The sequence below is a fragment of the Oryctolagus cuniculus genome, chromosome 1, assembly GCF_964237555.1.
Source record: "Oryctolagus cuniculus chromosome 1, mOryCun1.1, whole genome shotgun sequence".
Taxonomy (NCBI): domain Eukaryota; kingdom Metazoa; phylum Chordata; class Mammalia; order Lagomorpha; family Leporidae; genus Oryctolagus; species Oryctolagus cuniculus.
Genome location: NC_091432.1, coordinates 110354400 through 110360399, shown reverse-complemented (window position 1 = coordinate 110360399; position 6000 = coordinate 110354400).

The window sequence follows — 6000 nt, the reverse complement described above, 5'->3', positions numbered from 1 at the left end:
ACAGCGGCAGGCATTGTGGCCTTTGTCTGTGACACCAGCACGCTATGTGGGAGTCAGTTCGAGACCTGGCTGGCTGCTCCATTTCTGATCCAACTCCCTGCTACTGCACCTGAGAAAGCAGTGCAGGATGGCCCAAGTGCTTGGGTTCCTGAACCTAAGTGGGAGATCCGGAAGAAGCTCCTGGCTCCTGGTTTCAGCCTGGCCCAGACCTAGCCATTGTGGCCATTTAGGAAGTGAACCAGTAGATGGAAGATCTCTCTGTGTGTGTGTGTCTCCTCCTCTTTAACTCTGCCTTTCAAATAAAACAAACAAAAAACTGTCACCCAGGATGTCCACATATCAAGAGTGTCCATTGAGTGGCTATTCTACTTCCAAGTCAGCTTCCTGCTAAAGCTTCCTGGAAGCCAGCAGATGATAACTCAGGTGCTTGGGGCCCTGCTATCCACACGAAAGACCAGAATTGAGTTCCCAGTCCCCGGCTTCAGCCGGCCCAGCCCTGGCTGTTGTGGGCATTTGGGTGTGAACCAGCAGATGGAAGATCTTTTGTTGCTCTGCCTTTCAAGTAGATGAAAAAAGACAAACATTTGGGGCCAGGGCTGTGGCGTAGCGGGTAAAGCCGCTGCCTGTGGATCCTATATGGGCGCCGGTTCAAGTCCTGGCTGCTCCACTTCAGCTCTCTGCTATGGTCTGGGATAGCAGAAGATGGCCCAAGTCCTTGGGCCCCTGCACCCGCATGGGAGACCTGGAGAAAGCTCCTGGCTCCTGGCTTCGGATCAGCGCAGCTTCAGCCGTTACAGCCAGTCAGGGGGTGAACCAGCAGATGGAAGACCTCTCTCTCTCTCTGCCTTTCCTTCTCTCTGTGTAACTCTGGCTTTAAAATAAATAAATAAATCTTTAAAAAAAAAAAGAGAGAGAGAGAGAAAGAGATGAAGACAAAGATGGATGATTAGAGGGATGATACTTTAAGTATCAAAGTAAAATGTTAATCTAGCTAGTAGTTCTATGGGTATTCAGTGTATTTTCAATTTTTTCAGACATTTGAAAATTCTGCAATAAAATGTTGAGGAAAAATTAATCGACTTTCCAGGATTTAAAAAATTTTAATTAATTTATTTCTTTGAAAGGCAGAGAGACTTCCCATCTGCTAGCTCACTCCCCAAAAGCCTGCAACAGCTGGGTGGGGCTAGGCTGAAGCAGGGAACTTAGTCTGGGTTCCCACGTAGTGGCACGGACGGCAGGCACCCAACTACTTGAGCCATCATGTGCTGCCTACTAACGTGCACATTAGCAGGAACTGGGACTGGGAGCAGAGGCAGAACTCGAACCCAACACTCAGATATGCAAGTCAGGACCCTAAGTATCATCCTAACGCTAGGCCTAACACCTGTCCCAACTTTTAGGAGTTTGGATACAACCGTTAGATCACAACTTCATCTCATTTGGACATTTCTATCATCTAGGGAATATGCTGTAAAGGGGTAATATCCAAAAACATTACACAAACTAAGACCAATGTCTTAAGCTTATACAGGGCAGGGCCGTGGGGGGCCGGAATTGTGGGTGCGGGGCTGGGCACTGGCTTTGCGCTGGACGGGGAGGGGGCTCTGCCCGGCTGGGGAACCTCGGAGTGCAGTCCTTTTACTCCCCGCACCGCCTTCTTTTGTGTATGCTGCGTCCAGCTTTGCAGTACATAAAGCCCCTCTCACAACCCCTGGGTCGTTCAATATTTTTAAATAACCTGTGCGGGAAAGAACTGTCACAACTCGGTAGTGCACACATATTCCAATCTAAAAATTGACAAAGGAAAGGATAGGAGTAGACATTTCTCCAAAGAAGACATAAAGACGGCTGATGAGAACGTTACAAAATGTGTAGACTTAGGGAAATGTGAGTCGATACTACAGTGCACTTGTACACCCCCGCTAGGGTGGCGGCTATAAAACAGCCAGTTGGCCGTGCCTTTGGCTCAACAGCTAAGACACCGCGTGGGGCACCTGCGTCCCATATTGGGGTGCCTGGGTTTGAGTCCCGGCTCCTCCACTTCCAAACAGGCTTCCTGCTCACACACATCCTGGGAGGCAGCTGCTGATGGCTCAAGTTCGCGGATCCTCTAACCCACTTGGCAGATGGGGCGGGGCGGGGGAGGGGGGGCTCCAGGCTCCTGGCTTCAGCCTGGTCCAGCTCTGGCTGCTGCAGGCAGGCATTTGGTTCCGAAATACTCGATGGACGATCTCTCTCCATTTGTCTCTGTCTCTCTGCCCTTCAAGTAAGTAAGAATAAATAAATGTTTGAGATTAAGAAAAGTAATCAGTGTGAGGATGTGGAGAATGTAAAGCCTCATGCTTTGCCGGTAGTGGGAATGCACAATAGTGCAGCTCCTTTTGAAAAGCTTGCGATTCTCAAAAAGTTAAACGAAGTTAGCATATGACCCAGCAGTTCCACTCCTAGGTACACACTCAAGAGAACTGGAAATATATGCGGGGTGGCATTGGGCTTAGCAGTTAAGACAAGGACATCCATGTTTGAGTGCCTGAGTTCGGATCCGCCTCTGCTCCTGACCCCAGCTTCCTGCTATTGGGCACCCTGGAGGTAGCGCGTGGTGGCTCAAGTAGTTGTATCGGCAGCATTCACACAGGAGACCTGGATTGCATTCCCGGCTCCTTGCTTCCACCTGGCCCAGCCCCAGCCTTCGCAAGCGTGTGGGGAATGAACTGGAAGCTGGGGAGATGGGGTTTCTCTTCTGTCTGTGTTTCTCTCTTTCTGTCTCTTAAATAGACAAATAATTTCCTAAAAGAAAATCTGGGGCCATCGCTGTGGCGTAGCGGGTGAAGCCACTGCCTGCAGTGCCGGCATCCCATATGGGCAATGGTTTGAGTCCCAGCTGCTCCACTTCCAATCCAGCTCCCTGCTGTGGCCTGGGAAAGCAGTACAAGATGGCCCAACTCCTTGGGTCCCTGCACCCACTTGGGAGACCTGGAAGAAGCTCCTGGCTCCTGGCTTTGGATCTGCACAGCTCCAACGGTTGCAGCCATCTGGAGAGTGAACCAGCAAATGGGAGAACTCTCTCTCTCTCTCTCTCTCTCGCTGCCTCTCCTTCTCTCTCTGTGTAACTATGACTTGCAAGTAAAATAAATAAATCTTTTTTTAAAAAAAGAAAATCTAACACAAAAATTTATAACCTAGTGTTCATAGCAGCATTATTTATAGTAGCCAAAAAGTGGAAGCAACCCAAAGAAACAAGATATATAAAGGAAAAAAGAGCTGGTACATGCTACAGCATGGATGAGCCTTGGGAATATCATATTAGGTAAAGGAAGCCAAATGCAGCAGGCCATAGCTTATGACCCCACTGGTATGAAATGTCCCAAATAGGCAAATCCATAGAGGCAGAAGGAATATTAGTGGTTTCTGGGGGTCAGGAAGGTGAGGATTGTGAGTGACTGCTAACGGGTGTGAGGCATGTTTTTGAAGTAATGAAAATGCTTGGGGTTGGGGGGCTGCATTGTGGGGCAGCAGGCTAAGCTGCTGCTTGCGACGCTGGCATCCCATATTGGAGTGCCCGTGTGAATCCCTGCTACTCAGCTTCTGAGCCAGCTCCCTGCCAGTGCTCTTGGAAAGGCGACAGAAGGCAGCCCGCGTGCTTGGGCCCCGCCACCTAAGTGGGAGATCCTGTTGGAGTTCTAGGCTCCTGGCTTTGTCCTGGCCCAGCCCTGGCTGCTGCAGCCATCTGGGAGTGAAGCAGAAGATGGAAGATCATTCTCTCCCTCTCTCTCTGTCACTCTGCCTTTCAAATGAATAAATCATTTTTTTCAAATGCTCCAGAAGAACTGAACTGTGTACTTTCAAGGAGCGCATTTTTAGTCTCTTTTAGAAAAGCCCATGTGCAGGAGGCAGAGCAGTTATTGAGTTTAGGTCCATTTGTGGTGCATGAGTGGAATGATGGCAAGTTTAAGAGATGAACCCAAGGGGGCTGGTGCTGTGGTGCAGCGGGTTAATGCCCTGGCCTGGAGCGCTGGTGTCCCATATGGGCGTCAGTCCTAGTCCCGGCTGCTCCACTTCCAATCCAGCTCTCTGCTAATGCACCTGGGAAAGCAGTGGAGGATGGCCCCAATGCTTGGGCCCCTGTACCCACGTGGGAGACCCAGAAGAAGCATCTGGCTCCTGGCTTCAGCCTGGCCTAGTCCTGGCTATTGTAGCCATTTGGGGAATGAATGAGTGGATGGAAGATCTCTCTCTCTCTCTTTCTCTTTCTTTCTCTCCTCTCTCTCTATAACTCTACCTTTCAAATAAATAAATCTTAATTAAAAAAAACCCTACATGTCTGTGATAAAAGATAACAACTGTTTTTCTTATGCAGCACTCATTTTGTGTCTGGTGTCTTACATGTTAACTCTAATCCTTTACAGCAATCCAGAGAAGGGCACTAAGGATCAAAGAAATTAAGCACCTGCCCAAACTCACAGTCAGTAAGTGGGAGAGCCAGGACTCAGACCCAGCTTTTCCCATTACAAGGCAATGCCTCTCCTTATGGCCTGTGTGTTCCTTAACATGTACTGAATACTTACGATGTCCCCGGCATTGCTGTCACTTCTTCACACCAAGTATCTCATTTAATCTGCAAAAGAATCCTCAGAGGCAGGGACAATGATTATCTTCATTCCACCCATGAGGAAATCAAGCAACAGAGAGTAGACCTATTCTATCAAAGGTCTCCTGGCTAGAAAGTGGAAAAGCCAGTCATCAAAGAAAGCCTTCTCCCAACTTCAGAACCTATTGCCTTGAGCACTTCATTGCAGACATCTCGTTCTTACCCATATCAATTCCATTTCCAGTGGCTTCCTAATAGAATCTTTAGAAAGCATACAGATTTTCATGTCTGAAAGGATATATGTCAAACTGTAATTTTTATTTTTGTTAATAAAAAGCACAAAGACTTTATGAAAGAAGAACAGTTTTTTTTTTTTTCTACAAGGTAGAAATTCTGTTTGGAATTATTGCTTTCTTGTGCCAGCTTCCAGGGTCTCCAGTCTGGTCCTCAGAAACTCACAAATATCAACTGATACTGATTCCTTGAAAATAGGACATTGCCTGAATTAAACTGCAAAAGAAGCCGCATTCCTGCAAGCATGCTGCGAGAGGAGTGCCTTAGAGGCCATGTGTCAGTATGGTTGAAGGCAGGGACGGGGTGGGCATTGTAGCTCAGCAGGTTTAACTGCTGCTCGGGACACCCACATCGCATATGGGAGTGCCTGGTTCTTGTTCCGGCTACTCCACTTCCTGCCAATAAGCTTCCTGGGAAGAGGAAGATGATGGCTCAAGAACTTGGGCCTCTGCCACCCGCATGGGGGATCTGGACAGAGTTCTAGGCTCCTGACTTGTCTGGCCCAGCCCTGGCTATGGTGAGAATTTGGGGCGTGAACTAATGGATCTTTATATATAGTTCTGCCTTTCAATTAAAATGAAATGAACAAGCATTTAAAAAGTAAAATACTTGCCTCTTACTCATTTCATGATTCATCCACTCAGGGTCCACTTTTTAAAAAATTTATTTGAGAGACAGAGAGAGCTCCCAGCTGCTGGTTCACTCTGCAGATGCCTTGCTGGTGTCAGTAGCCAGGAACCCAACGTGGTCACCCAAGTGTGGCCAAGAGCACAGCTACTTAAGCCATCACTGCTGCTCCCCAGGGCACACAAACCCAGATACTTCTAGGCGGAACGCAGGCATCTTAACCACTAGGCTTCACGCTTGCCCCTCAATGACCATTTTTAAAATGCCTAATTTAGGAAACATGCTAGCATGCCTAGAGAAAATTAGACACATACTCTGCCTTAAGGAAGGGCGCAGTCTTCTTTTTTTTTTTTTTTTTTTTTGACAGGCAGAGTGGACAGTGAGAGAGAGAGAGACAGAGAGAAAGGTCTTCCTTTTGCTGTTGGTTCACCCTCCAATGGCTGCCGCGGCCGGCGCACCACGCTGATCTGATGGCAGGAGCCAGGTACTTA